This window comes from Artibeus jamaicensis, unplaced genomic scaffold (assembly GCF_021234435.1).
Source record: "Artibeus jamaicensis isolate MK-2021 breed Jamaican fruit bat unplaced genomic scaffold, CSHL_Jam_final contig_769, whole genome shotgun sequence".
NCBI lineage: Eukaryota > Metazoa > Chordata > Mammalia > Chiroptera > Phyllostomidae > Artibeus > Artibeus jamaicensis.
This window is the reverse complement of record NW_026521961.1, coordinates 1,352,057-1,367,628: the sequence shown is the minus strand read 5'-3', so window position 1 is coordinate 1,367,628 and position 15,572 is coordinate 1,352,057.

The following is a 15,572-nucleotide window of genomic DNA, read 5'->3' as shown; positions in this document are numbered from 1 at the left end:
TTGTCCAGCAGGCTTGTACATATTAAGTTACTAGATTTTATACTATAGTGTATTTCAATTCACATATTTTTGCTTCTCCCTCCTCTTAGCCCATTTTACCTTCATTTTTCTTGTATTATTTTCCTTTCAAGTTTTGTTTTCTCTCTTGTTACAACTTGTTTCCATTCTGCACTCTTACTATTTTTCCCTTGTCCAGATGCTCAAAACCAGTTTTCTTCTCAAGGGTCATCTCACATTCTTTCCCCCTGCTTTTAGAATACCCACATTCTCTCTCCACTTTTAAACATCTTTGCTAGTTGGTTGTGGGTAGAGTAGTTGTTGTTTCATTGTTGTTTTTTTTTTCAATTTTATCTCTAGAGCTTCACTAATTTTGTATTTCAAATATCAAATTCTGCTGGTCCCCTCTCCTATTCATTTTTTCATCTCAAATTTTAATTATGCTGTCTTAACCTGTGTTTTTTCTTTTTGTCTTTCTTCTATTTCTTTTTCATCCTGACCTTTTATTTTTCTTTATTCTCCTTTTTGTCTTTTTTCTTTTCCCTTACATCCCAAATTTTAATTTTTCCTTCTCTTAACCTGGCTTTTGTTCCTTACTCTTAGTATCCCCTCTCCCTCTACTATTTCAAAATCACTTCCCAATTCTCTAAACATCTCTTAGACTTTTCTTTGTTTTTTTCCCTTTCATTGCCATACCACCTATATTAATTTCAGCTCATTTGTTGTTGATAGTACTATGGTGGGTTTTTCTCTCCAATTTGACCCCTATATTTTTATTTTTTTCTTTAAAAAATTTTTATTTTTATTAACTCTTTACTATTTTGTTTATTTTTCCTTTCTCTCTCTCACTTTATTTTATTTTATATTATTTTAATTTTCATTTAAATTTCATATTATATACTTCCCTTCTCATACTGCATTTCAAATTTTTCATTCCCTATTTTACTTATAATGTAAATCTTAACTTCTCTCTTTCCATTGCTCCAACTCCCTACTCTCATTAGTATTCCCTTCCACCCTCACAAATTTTTTTTTCAGTAGGTCATCTCATATCCACACTCATTTCTTATAATGGTCTTAAACTTGTTATACCCTTATTAACACTGGATCATTTGCTGTTGATGGTGGGATTGTGGGGGGTATATTTATGTCTGTGGGTTTGTTTTCCATGCATTGTGGTTTTGTTCTGGCAGCACCTGTACAACAGCACACAAAACATGGTTGGCAGAGTGACTCTCAGCCAACCAGCTCTAGGGAAAGACCCACCAAATAAAGACCTAACAATAATCAAAATCCAATTACATACAGAGAACCAGCATACATCATATACAGGAAATTCCAAGATCATTCAGTTCAAGTGCTCAGGGAGACTGCACCACTGAATCTCACAGGCCTACCACCATAGAAATTCATACCACAAAGTTAGGGAGTCAAAACAGATCAATTAAAGAAGCAGAAGCAAACAAGAAAAGTCTCACAAATATGGGAAGACAAAGAAACAAAACCCCACAAAAAGGAAAGGAGGAATACTCAGAAAGAATGCTAAATGAAATAAAGGCAAGTCAACTATCAGATGTTGAGTTTAAAACAATTATAAGGAAGCTCAATGAAATCACTGAGAATGACCAAAAACTACAGTGAAACTATGTAACTTACTGAAACTATATCAGCATTAAAAAAAGATACAGAAACAATCAACAAGGGCCGAGAGGAAATGAAGGATAAAATTTCTGAATTGAACAACACAGTAGAGGGTATTAAATGCAGGCTCAGTGCGGCAGAAGATTGAATCAGTGAGCTGGAGGAAAAGGTAGGAAAAAATTCCCCAAAAATCAAGAAAAGAAAAAAAAAAGACTCAAAAAAGAATGAAAAAGGGTTAAGGAAAATGCAGAACAATGTGAAATGGGATAATATCCATTTCACACTGGTATACCAGAAGGAGGTATACCAGAAGGAGAAGAAAAGGAGCAAGGAATAGAAAACCTGTTTGAAAAAGTAATGATGGTAAACATCCTAATTTGATGAGAGAAAAAGCCACAAAACTCCAGGAAGCAGAAAGGGTCCCAATCAAGAGGAACCCAAAGAGGACCACTGCAGGACACATCATAATTAAAATGGCAAAATTCAAAGACAAAGAGAGAATCTTAAAGGCAGCGAGGGAGAAACAAAGTAACATACAGGGACCTCTGATGCAGCTAGCAGCTGACTTCTCAACAGAAACACTACAAGCCAGAAGAGAATAGCAAGAAATGTTCCACGTAATATAAAGCAAAGGCCTGTAACCAAGACTACTCTATCCAGCAAGGCTCTCAATTAAAATGGAAGGAGAAGTAAGGAGATTCCTGGACAAAAGAAGAATAAAATAATACACCTCCATCAAACCAGCAGACCTAAAAGGTCTGCTTTAAGAACAGGAAGAAAAGTGGTGAAGGAGACAGGAACACAGGTACAAAAAATGGCAATGAATACTTAAACATAAATGAATTAAATGCTCCATCTAAAAACCTAAGGTAGCTGAATGGGTAAGAAAACATGATCTGCATATATGCTGCCTATAGGAGACCCACTTCACAACAAAAGACCTACAGAGACTGAAAGTGAAAGTTGGGAAAAATATATTGCAAGAAAATGAACAGGAAAAGAAAAGCTGGGGTAGCATCACTTATATTTGAAAAAATATATTTCAAAACAAAAATAAATTTCAAAGGCCCTAAAAAGAGACCTAGAAGGACACTTCATAATACTCAAGGGAAGTATCCATCAAGAAAACATAAATATTATAAACATATATACAAGCAACATAGGAAGACCCAAACATATAAAGGAATATTTGGAGTCCAAGCGAAAGAGGGAGCAACACAATTATAGTAGGGAATTTTAACACCACACTGTCAACAATGGATAAGACTTCCAACAGAATATCAACAAGGATATTCTGGAGCTGAAAAAAGCATTATATCAAATGGACTTAACTGATGTATACAGAACATTTCCTTGCTTCCCAAACAAGCAAAATACACATTCTTTTCAAATGCACATGGAATATTTTCAAAGGCACGCTACATGATAGGACACAAAACAACACTCAAGAAATTCATAAAAATTGAAATATTACACATTTTGTCAGACCAGAAAAGCTTAAAACTAAAAACCAATCTCAAGGAAAAAAATTAAATAATATTCAAACTCATGGAGACTGAATAATGTCCTATTAAACAGTGAGTGGGTTAAGAATGAGGTCAAGGAAGAAATCAAAGTTTCTGTAAACAAATGAAAATGAACTCACAACAGTCCAAAGCTTATGGAATGCAGAAAGTAGTTTTGAGAGAGAAATTCATACCAATACAGGCCTACCTCAAAAAGATAGAAACATTGTAAATAAACAACCTGACCATATATCTACAAGATTTGGAGGAATAACAAAGAAAGCCCAGAGCAGATAGAATGAAGGAAATAATCAAGATCAGAGCAGAACTATATGACATAGAGATTAAAAGAACAACTTAAAGGATTAATAAATCTAAGAGCTGTTTTTTTTGAAAAGATAAACAAAATTGACATGCCTTTAACTAGATTCATTAAGAAAAAATGAGAGACAACCCAAATAAATAAAATCAGAAATGAAAGAGGAGATATTACAATTGATTCCATACAAATACAGAGGATTATAAGAAATTAACAAATAACTATATGACAATAAATTTGAAAACCTAAGCAAAATGGGCCAATTTCTGGAAAAAATATAATCTTCCAAAACTGAAAAAAAGAAGAAGCAGGAAGCTTCTTACACAGTGAGATTATATTTTCCCTCTTTACACACATTGTCATTCCATCCAGGACAGTCTCAGAGACACTGGGGTGTAATTGCTCACTCATCCAACTGATGTAACTTTATGACCTATCCTGTTAATAAGAAAAGGAGCAATAGGAACTTTTTTTCACACTTTTTTGTCTTTTGACCCAGTGGTTTCTGAGTAGCTTACAGAGTATCATATATGGAATCTTTTAAGGATTTGATAAAATCTACCTGATTGCAGTGGGTTATGCCTAAGGAGTGAGCAATACTTGCACTATAAAATGATTTCTTTTATTATAGGAGAATTTTTCTAGAAAAAAAAGTCTTAAACAAAACATTTACGCCATGCATTTGAAATGTAGTTTATTTTTCAAAAATCTGAATTTCTCAGACAACTATCTCTTAACTTTTTACAGACTGATGAGGAACCAGCAAATGTGATCCCCTCAGTTTTCCAGGTGAAAACAGGCCCTACAGGTGGAGTGGTGAACCTGTGCAGAGCCAGGAGAACACATGTGTTGTCTTGCTGCTCAGACACTGCTAATTTAACCACCTTCTTCTAAATCTATAGGTATAGGTTCAGAGCTCTTGTGTACCAGCTGCACATTCTACCATGTATTCACCCTATTCACAGATACAAGACCAAAAGGGACTATGGGATGTGTCTCACCTGTGCAGCTGAGGGTTGTGAACCAAAGATCAAATCCAAGTTTGCCCTCTTAGGCTTTGAACCCCTCATCACCATCTCACTTCAGTCCAGCCTATACAGGCAGAATCTTGTTTTATTTACTTGTTGCCACATTCCCAAAGCTGTATTTCATGCCACTCTCTTCTACTCCCATGAGGGTCACTACCTCTGAGCTTTTCCCTGTTCACAAGAATTGTTTCTCTAATGAATCATGAGTGTGGGGGCTGTGGTGAGTCCAAAGTTGGAGGAAGACAGGGAGGAATGTGAGAACCACCGTGAGACAACTTCTGCCATGGGACCATATGTGTGGAGCACCAGAGCAGCATGGACTCAGGGCAGGTGACTGCCAAGGGTGATGCTTACAGGTTTGTGAACCCCTCCTGGAGTAACAGTGTTGGGGGGCACTGCACCACTCCCAGTCAGGCCTGGGCTCTTCTCCCTTGGTGAGCCAATCCTCCTTCCCCTCTTGGGACTGGAGAGGAAGGCTGGAAGGAAGACATAAGGAGGAGAAATTGGAGCATTGAGTGTAACCACACCAGTGAGAACTTTATTTCTGCAAAGCACTAGCACCTGTTGCTCATAAAAATAAATACCACTTCCAACCAGTGTCAACCACAGCACTGGGTGTTGTCCATGGTGACATTATGCTATGTACATGCTGCCATGGGTATGAAATGGGTCCTGACACAGGCTGCCTATATATACACCCTAACCTCTTTGTCCAAGTTTCTTAATCCATACAATAGAACACATCAAAAGGGTATCTGGAGGATTATATTTATTAGTAAGATGAAGCACTGAAAATAATGGCACACTGAAATTGCTCAGAAAGGCAGGTCCAAGATGGCAGAGCAGGAGCACGTTAAGTTTGCCCCCTCCCAAGAACACATGGAATGTATACCTATATTTAGAGCAATTTCTCTTAAAAGATATTTGAGATTTATTTGTACAGCTTCTGTATAACAAAAAAGACAGAGAGAAACTGCATAGAGAAAATTGGGAAATGGTGAGCTTTCCAAAAGCTGAAGAAGTTCTCCAGGACAGGATAACCAGTGAATACTATTGTTTACATCTCCCCTACTTGGGAGATGCTATCCACCTACTTGGATAGCAATGTGGGAGCTCTATCTAGGTTCTCTGGCTGACCGTCAGGGCTGCTGTATATTTCCCTAGCTACTTGCTCCCAGAGCTAGATCCAGCAGGAACTGGAGGGCACCACAATATGAAAGCAAGGGGCCTTTCTATTCAGAGATTGATTCAGCAGCTATGGCAGGATGCTGCTACATTCACCCACTGGGTGCATGCACATGAGGCTCCCCCACCTTAATAGGGTTTGTATCTAACAAAATGCTGCAGTACTCACATGCAGGACTGACCCCTCCAAAGATAGTGAGAAGAGAGTAGGACACTGCTGCACGTGCACTTGGGGATTCTCCAAGCAGAGAAAGTGCAGATCTAGCAAAGCATTAAAGTGTATGTCTGCAAGGCTGCAGAGTGCAAGTGAGTAGAGCACTGCTGCATACATGCATGGGACTGCCCTGTCAAGAGAGGATGAAAAACTAGCACTGTGTGTTGGTGTGCTCCATCAAGAGAAAATGTAGTAAGCACCCAGGGCTACCCTATGCATAGATAATGGGGCTCCGCTGTGCACACACATGGTGCTACTCCATCTAGGAAGGGTGCATAATTAACAAAATTTATGGGTACAACAAAAGCATCTATAAGAGGAAGTTAATAGCTTCACAGGCTTACCTCAAGAAGCATGGAAAAACCTCAAATAGAGTATCTAACTTTATACCTAAAAGAACTAGAAAAAAGAACAAAATCAAAAGTAAATAGAAGGAAGGAAATAATAATAATCAGACCATAAACAAACTAAATAGAGTCTACAAAAACAATTCAGCAGGATCAGTCTGAAACAATTAGAATGAAACTTAGAGTTGGTTCTCTGAAAGGATAAATAAAATTAACATAACTCTAGCCAGACTCATCAAGAACAAAAGAGAGAGAGCACAAATAAATTAAACCAGATAGAAAGGAAGAAAGATTACAAATGACAACTGATACCACAGAAATACAAAGGACCATTAAGGAATACTATGAACAATTATATGCCAATTATTTGCACAATCTAAAATAAACTGATAATTTTTAGGATACGATCTCCCAAGAATAACCCAGGAAAAGAAACTCCAAACAGACTGATTACTGGCAACTATTTAAAATGTAATTTTTAAAAAATGCCCCCAAACCAAAAACCCAGAACCAGGAAGGTGTACTGGTAAATTCTACCAAACATTTAAGTAAGAAAAATTAATAGCTATCCTTCTCAAATTACTCCAAAAAATTGAAGAGGAAGGAATTCTCCCAAACTAATTTTTAGAGGCTGACATTGCCCTGATACCAAAACCAATGACACTGTAAAAAAGAGATTTACAGGCCAATAATCCTGATGAGCATAAATGCAAACATTCTTAATAAAATACTAGCAAATTGAAATTGAAAAATTCATTAAAATATTTATACAACATAATCAAGTGAGATATATACAAGAGATGCAAGTGTAATTCAGTCTCAACAAAACAATTAATGTGATTCATCACATCCAAGGATAAAAATTATATGATCATCTCAATAGATACAGAAAAATTACTTGAAAAACTTTAACATTCACTATGATCCTCTCAATGAAGTGATTATAGAAGGAACTTACCTCAACATGATAAAGGTTATATATGGCTCACACACAGCTAACATGATACTCAGTGGTGGAATGCTGAAGGCTTTTTCTCTAAGACTGGACATCACTTTCATTCAACATTGTATTGGAAATCCTAACTTCAGCTATCAGACAAGAAAAAAAAGGCATCCAGCTTAAAAAGAAAGAAGTAAAACTGTAACTATTTGCAGATGACATTGTACTATATAGACTGAACCCTAAAGAACCTATAAAAATTACCAGAGTATATAAATGAATTTAGTACAGTGCAGAATATGAAGTTGATAACAGAAATCTATTGCATGTCTACATATTAATAACAAACTTTCAGAAAGATAAATTAAGAAAAATCCCATTTAAAATTTTATTAAAAAGAATAAAACATCTAGGAATTAATTTAACCAAGAAGGTGAAAGACCTGTACAGTTCCCTGTACTCAGGGAACTATAAGACACTAAAGAAAGAAGCTGAAGAAGACACAAATAAATAATAATATATACAGTGCTCATGGGTTGGAAAGATTAATATTGTTAAAATAACCATACTATCCAAAGCAATGTAAAGATTTAATGTGATACTATAAAAATACCAATCGCAAAATAAAAGATACCAATGGCAGTCCTCCCAGAACTAGCACATATAATCATAAAATTTATATGTAACTACAAAAAACCCCACAAATAGCCAAAGCAATCTTGAGGGGAAAAGGCAAAGCTGAATGTATTGCACTCCCTGATTTCAAACTATCCTACAAAGCTAATATAATCCAAACAGTATGGTAAGAAAATACACAACTTAGATCAATAAAACAGAACAGAAATCCCAAAAGTAAATATGGTCATTTATATGGTCAATTAATCCATGACATAAGAGGCAAGAATAGACAATGGAAAGATGACAATTTCTTCAACAAGTGTCACTGGGAAAACTGGCCAGATACATGAAAAAAAGTGAAACTGGACCACTTTCCTATTCCATATACAAAAATAAGCTCAAGTAGATAAAAAACATAAATTTAAGATCTGAAACCATAAAACTTCTAGAAGAAAAGATATACAATAAATTGTTTGATGTCAGTCATAGTAATATCTTTTTGGATATGTTTCCCCAGGCAAAGAAAACAAAAGGGAAGATAAGCAAATGGCTTATTTTTTGCACAGCAAAAATCCTCTGCATACCAAAGGAAATTATCAACAACAAGGAAATCTACTGAATTGGAGAATGTATTTGGATATATCTGTTAAGAGGTCGATGCCACCTCCACAGTTGGATCCCTTCCTTGACAAAGTCAGGAGGGGAGGTCCAAGACTTCAAAGAAGCATTTTCCAACCTGGTGGACGTGGCATGGAAGGCATGTTTACCCCCCGAGTCAATTTTAGACATATCTAAAACGCAGAATAAGAATAGGCCCCCTGCGACAGCCTAACCAAGGCAGACAGCCAAGTTCCTGTTCAGACCAAGAACCATAGCAACAATAACTGCAAAAGGCAACGAATCCGAAATCGCTTGCCAGCTGAAATCGCTGGCCAGCTAGAATAGTATAAAAGCTTCAGCCTTATTTTTAATAAAGGTCTTCAGAGCACCACCTGCCTTGAGCTGCGTAGTTGCCTGATTTCCACGCGGACTCCTACCTTCACCTGGAGGGGACCCTTAGACCCACTGTGGCCGGACCACGGCAGGTCGATATCCAAAACATATAAGGAACTCATACAACTTCATAACAAAAACATTAACAATGTGATAAAGAAATGAGCAGAAGCCATGAAAGACATTTCTCCAAAGAAGAAATACTGGTGGATAATGGACATCTTAAACGATGATCAATATCACAAATCATCAGGGAAATGCACTCAAAACCACAATGTGATACTAGTTAGAATGGCCATTATCAATATTAACAAATAACAAGTGTTGTCAAGGAGAAAAAGGAACTCTTGTACACTGTTGGCAAGACTGTAAATTTGTAGAGCCACTGTGGGAAACTATCCATAGAAATTCTTAAGAAACAAAAAAACCCGTGAGAACAGATCAACCACATGCACAGCAATTCCACAACTGGGCATTTATTTGAAGAAATGAATAACATTAATTTGAAAATATGTGTGTGTCCCTATGTTTATTGTAGAATTATTCACAGTAGCCAAGATTTAGAAGAAATCTAGGTGACCGTCAGTAGATTGATAGATAAAGAATTTATGTGTGTATACATACATATATGTATATATATAAATATTTCATTACATATTATGAAATATTATGCAGCAATAAAAATGAAGGAACTCTTGCCATTTGTGATCGCATGGATGGACCTAGAGGGCATTATGCTAAGTGAAATAAGTCAGAGAAAGACAAATACCTTATGATTTCACTTATATGTAAAACATAAAAAAAAATAACGGACTTGCAGAAACAGAAATCAAATGGATGATTGCCAGAGAGGAGGCAGTTGGGGGATGTGTGAAAAAGGTAAAGGGAACTACACTTAATATTATGATAAAATTTCAGAGTCAGATGATTACTAGAACTAGTGTTGCAATCAATTGTAAGGTAGTTAAATGCTGAATCACTATATTGTATACCTGAAATTAATATAATATTTTAAACCAACTATACTTAAATTAAAAATAAATAAATAACAAATAAAAAAGTGTTCAGCTAATGTTACTTCCTACTTTTTCCTTCTCATTTTACCTACAAAGAGGGTGAGCCTCAGAAGATTATGTAATGAGTCTGAGATCACACAGCTAAGAGAAAGAGTGAAAAATTTGAAGCCAGACTTCTGTGGTCCATTGCCCATCATCTCCTTTAAATTTATGTACTTACTCCATGTGATCCTTACCTTCTCTTTGTCCCCTTGTGATGAATAACAGACAGCAGCTTCATTGCTATTCAAATCCAGGTCAGTCTTTCTTGCAGGCTGCCTGTGTTCAGAGCTTGGTGTCCACCTTTTGGGTAATGAAGTAAAAGGATATTATTCATGATGGGTACTTGAGTAGAGATTGAGGACAGGATGATTCAGGTTTAGGGCTTCAGCCTCTGCCCAGCTTCTATTAATAAAAAGGAATTTAAATTAAGAGCTTAGTATATTAAAGGTAGAAAAGAACAACTAGAGTAGATTTTGAAGTGATTTTTATTCTTTACACCAGATTTTGCTGATATGTAAATGCCCTTCTTGAAAGATAGCATCTCTGGATGGATGATCAGAAGCGTGGCTGATCAGGTTCCAAGAAAACATGCCAGAGGAGAAAGCTGCCTGGAGCCATGTGAAACCCCAGTGTGCAGAGACTGAGGTGGTACATGGATAGCATTAAAATACAGTGTATTAATACAAAATATGGAGAATAGTAAGGCCTACAAATGGAAAGATAATTGCTATTGAAAAGATAGTTGCTTATCCATACAGAAGCTCATCATGCAGGGGCCACAGGAGAAAACACCAGGGTCACTCCAGAGGTAGAGGAGAAGGAAGAGATATGAGCATTTGTTGTGGTTTTCTTAGGATAGGAATGTGCGGCAGGGTAAGTAGGTTTAGGATTGGCCGGTTTGAGTAATTTCAGTGGTCTCTAGGACAGAGGAGAGTTCCTATGTGTCTAGTACCTGGCCATGGAGTGATTAGGGCAGGCAGAAAGAGAGATGTGAGGTAGTTTAGGTGTGGGCTCTGGATTGGTTGCTTTTCACTACAAAAGAAATGCACTCATGAGAGAGATGTTTACTATCTCTAGGAACTGAGTAGCCCTAGAAAGGCAGCCTCTCCAGAGGGAGAAGTCTCCAAATGTCAAAGCATCAAATAAAGAAAATGAAATACATCATTAATACACTCTGACGTTAGAGTAGAGAGTCCATGGCTTTGGCAAATACTGATTGGGGGGAATCATTGAGTTGTGATTCATTGAAGGGGGCAGCAACCTCAGAGAAAGCAAAGGTTGGGTGAATTAGTACCTTCTGTGCACCTGGCATCTTGTATGTGGAGGATATCACAGATTTCTGAATGTCCAGTCCCACTCTGAATGTTCAGTCCCATCCTGCTTGTCCAGTCCCACATGACACAGATGCACAGCTCTAAATATGGAAAATGGCAGAACATGCATAATATCTTGCTTATATCTTCTCAAGAAAGGAGGTGCCGCAGTTCTGTACATTAGTTATTGCTACTCTACTCACTTTCCATTTCCTTTGTTAAAGATAAAGGAAGCCAGCAAGCTAGATTCCCTGTGCTGAACCAGCCACAGTGGTCATATCTACATTATTTTCTCTTTTACAATGAGGAAACTGCATGATAGAAAGAAGACTAGAACTAAGGAGACCTGCTTCCACTCTCATGGTGGCAGTAATATTAGCCCTACAACCTCAGGGAGATATTAGCCTTTCCCCACCTGTTTTCTTACAGATAAAAATGAGGGTTTGGAGAAAGCACTTTTAAGCCTTCTATTTGTACAAGTGCAGAGTAATACTTGTGAAAAAAATGTTTAGAAATTCATAAAAATGATTTCAAATATCCTTCTCCTACTTGGGAAACAAAATGGCTTTAAGCATCTTCATTCTGTAACACACCAGAATTTAATTACTGCAAAGTTGACGGTAACTACAGGTTTATTACCTCCCACTTTTATAAAATTTTATTTCTTCAAGTGAAAGTTCAAAGTTTCCCAAGTTCAAGTACTATTATTTTAATGTGATCCTTTCTAGTATAATCACATTATGTTTTATATATAAATCCATATAAGCAAAAATTTCATGATTACTTATTAATGTGATAGGAGCTGAGCACAGAATCAGGTTAAAATAAAGTCATAAATAATTTCAAAGGCTAAGTAATATTTCATTGTATATATGTATGTACCACCTCTTATTTATCCAATCATCTATCAACATACACAAAATGCTTCCATAACTTTGCTATTGCAAATTATGCTATAGTGAACATAGAGCTGCAAATGACTTTTCAAATTTGTGTTTTACATTTCTTAGAATAAATACCAAAAAGTGCTGTTGCTGGGTCATATGGTAATTCCATTTTTAATTTGTTAAAGAACCTCTATATTGTTTTCCATAGTGGCTGTACCAATCACAATCCCATCAACAAATGTATGAAGATTGATTAGATTTTCTCCAGATCCTTGCCAAAATTTGCTGTTTGTTGATTAACAGCAAATTTTGATAGCCATTCTTTCAGGTATGAGGTGATATCTCATTGTGGTTTTCACATGCATTTCTTTGATGGTGAGTGATGTTGAGCATCTTTTCATATGTCTGTTGGCCATCTGTTTGTCCTCAGGAAAAATGTTGTTTATTCGAGTTCTCTGACCATTTTTCAACTGGATTATTTGCAGAAGAGGTGGGTTGGTGTCAAGTTGTATGAGTTCCTTATATACTTTGGATATTAAATGCTAATCAGATATATCATTGGCAAATATCTTCTCCCATTTTGTAGGTTGTCTTTTTGTTTTGTTGATAGTTTCCTTTCTGATCAATAGCTCCTTATGTTTTTAATTAATTTATTTTTTCCATGTTTAATTGAATCTATTGGGGTGATGCTGGTAAACAAAATTATACAGGTTTCAAGTGCACAATTCTACAATACATCATCTGTACAATGTATTGCGTGTTCTGAGCCCCAAGTCAAGACTCCATCCCCATTTATCCCCTCATACACTCCTCCATCTCTCTCCACCCACCCTTTGGCAATCACCATGACATTGTTAATATTCATGAGTTTTTTCCTTTTTTTTTTTTTTTTGCTCAATCTCTCTACCCTCCCAGTTTTCTCTCCACAACAACTGTCAGTCTGCTCTCTATCTATGAGTCTGTCACTATTTTGCTTGTTAGTTCATTTTGTTCATTAGATTCCACATATGAGAGAAATCATATGGTACTTGTGTTTCTCTGAAAGGTTTATTTTACTTAGCATAATGCTGTCCAGGTTCATCTATGCTCTTGCAAAGGGTAAGATTTCCTTCTTTTACAGCTGAGTAATATTCCAGTATATAAATGTACCAGAAGATTTTTATCCATTTATCTACTGATGGTCATTGGCACTGCTTCTAAATATTGCTTATTGTAAATATTGCTGCAACAAACATACTGCAAATTGCATTTTGAGTTAGTGTTTTGAGTTTCCTTGGATATATTCCCAGAATAGAAATTGCTGAGTCATAAGACAGTTCCATTTTTAATTTTTTGAGGTAACTTCATACTGTTTTCCACAGTAGTTGCACTGATCTGAATTCTCACCAACAGTGCCAAGGGTTCCTTTTCTCCAAATTCTTACCAACACTTTGTTGATTTCTTGATGGTAGCCATTCTGACAGGCGTAAGGTGATATCTCACTGTGGTTTTCATTTGCATTTTCTGATGATTAGTGACTTTGGACATCTTTTCATATGCCCTTTGGCCATCTGTATATCCTCTTTGGGGAAGTGTCTATTCAGGTCATTTGCCCAACTTTTAATTGGATTGTTTTCTTGGTGTTGAGTTTTATATGTTTTTTATAAATTGTGGATATTAGCCCCTTATCAGATATATCACTGGTAAATATGTTTACCATTCAGTGGGTGGTATTTTCATTTTGTTGATGGTTTTCTTTACTGTGCAAAAGCTTTTTAGTTGGATGCAATTAATTTGTTTATGTTTTTTGTTTCCCTTGTCCAACACAAAACCTTACACATAAATGTTCATATAGCATCATTCATAATAGCCAAAAAAGGAGAAATTACTCTGATGCCCATTAACTGTGAAGAAATAAATAAAATGTGGTATAGCCATTCAATGGAATATTATATGCAACAACATAGATAAACCTTGAAAACATTAAGTAAAAGAACCCTGACACAAAAGGCCACATGTTGTATATTTTCATTTATATGAAGCATACAAAATAGGCATATCTATAGAGACCAAAAGTAGATCCATGGTTGCTCAAAGTATGGGTTGGTTGTTAGAGGGAGAAGGATGAAGATTGACTGATAACGGGTATATGATTTAATTTAGGAGGAACAGAAATGTTCTATAATTAGACTGTGGTGATAGTTGCACATTCTGTGAATATTTTAAAAGCAGTGAATTGTAAACTCTTTATGAGTAACTTTTATAGTATATAAATTATATTTTAATAAATATATTTTTAAATAAAAAACAATATTACTAAGAGAGATGTCAAAGAGTTTACTGCCTATGTTTTCCTCTAGGAGTTGTATGACTTCAGGTCTTATATTTAAAGCAATATGCCCTGAAGGAGCATTTTCTTCAGCAGAAAGGGGCTCTAGCCTCCAGAAACTTCCACCCATCCCCAGTAGCCATCTGATCCTCCTTGCTCTTTCGGGCCTGGACTTCGGTCTGTTTTCAGATTTTTATCTTCAATCTTGTCCAGTGAATGATTCCTGATATTTGGTACAAAAAATAGTTGTGCCTTTTCCCCCCTAATTTATGGTTAGTAAATAGTTTGGGGAGACATTAGTTCATTTTACAGGTGCAGAGGTTGACCGGTGAACTTACTTTTCCTGCCCAGGTAGTTGAGCTCAGAATAGAGACCTAAGTATTTGGACTCTTTCCATAGTTTTCCTCCTAGCGTCCATTCCAAAACTGTTTTAAGGAAGCCCATTGTTTATTTGTTTGTTTGTTTCAACTGGGAAACAAAATTTGGAATAGACTCATGCTAAATAGGAAGGAAGCTGAACTATTTAATTGCTTGATAAAAATCCTCTTCTAATACTAATTTCTATCTAATATGAATTCACCATGGCTGCCTGAAATAGAGTGTTGTTTTTGATGGTAAGGATATGACGAATAATTTGAGAATGTGTGGCTCTTCGGGAGACAGGGATGGCATGGTATGAGCCGGTTGAGTGAGGACCTGTGACAGGAAAGAGGGAAGCAGGAGAGACGAGGACTTGGGCAGCAGGTGGGGGCCAGCTGATGAATATTACTGTCAACTGGCCATCAGAGACAGAGAAAAAGTTTTTCTTTTGCTTCCTCAGAGATACATAATTGAAGCTGCAAGTATCTGTTCCCTAGTTTAGTCTAAATAGAAAAATATGTTCCAAGGATACACCATATGGGGAAGAGAGGACTTGCTTATGGGAGTTGTTAGGTCTGGACTGCACCTAGTCTACTCTAGCTCCAAAGACCTGGGAAATGAGTCCACTCTGACACTAGAATCACATTTGAAGAAGAATCACAGGTATAGCTCTGGGGAAGGACGACACAGCTTTGGAGACACCCTTTTAAAGGGGAGGCCCCTTCCTGTTCCCTCCCCCCCCCACTCTCGGTTTGGATCATGAAAGTGGATTTCATCTTTCCTTGAGATACCAAAGGCTTGTAAGCCTTTTAGTGCAAGTGAATCTGGTATATTTGAACAGTTCTCATTTTAGCATTTG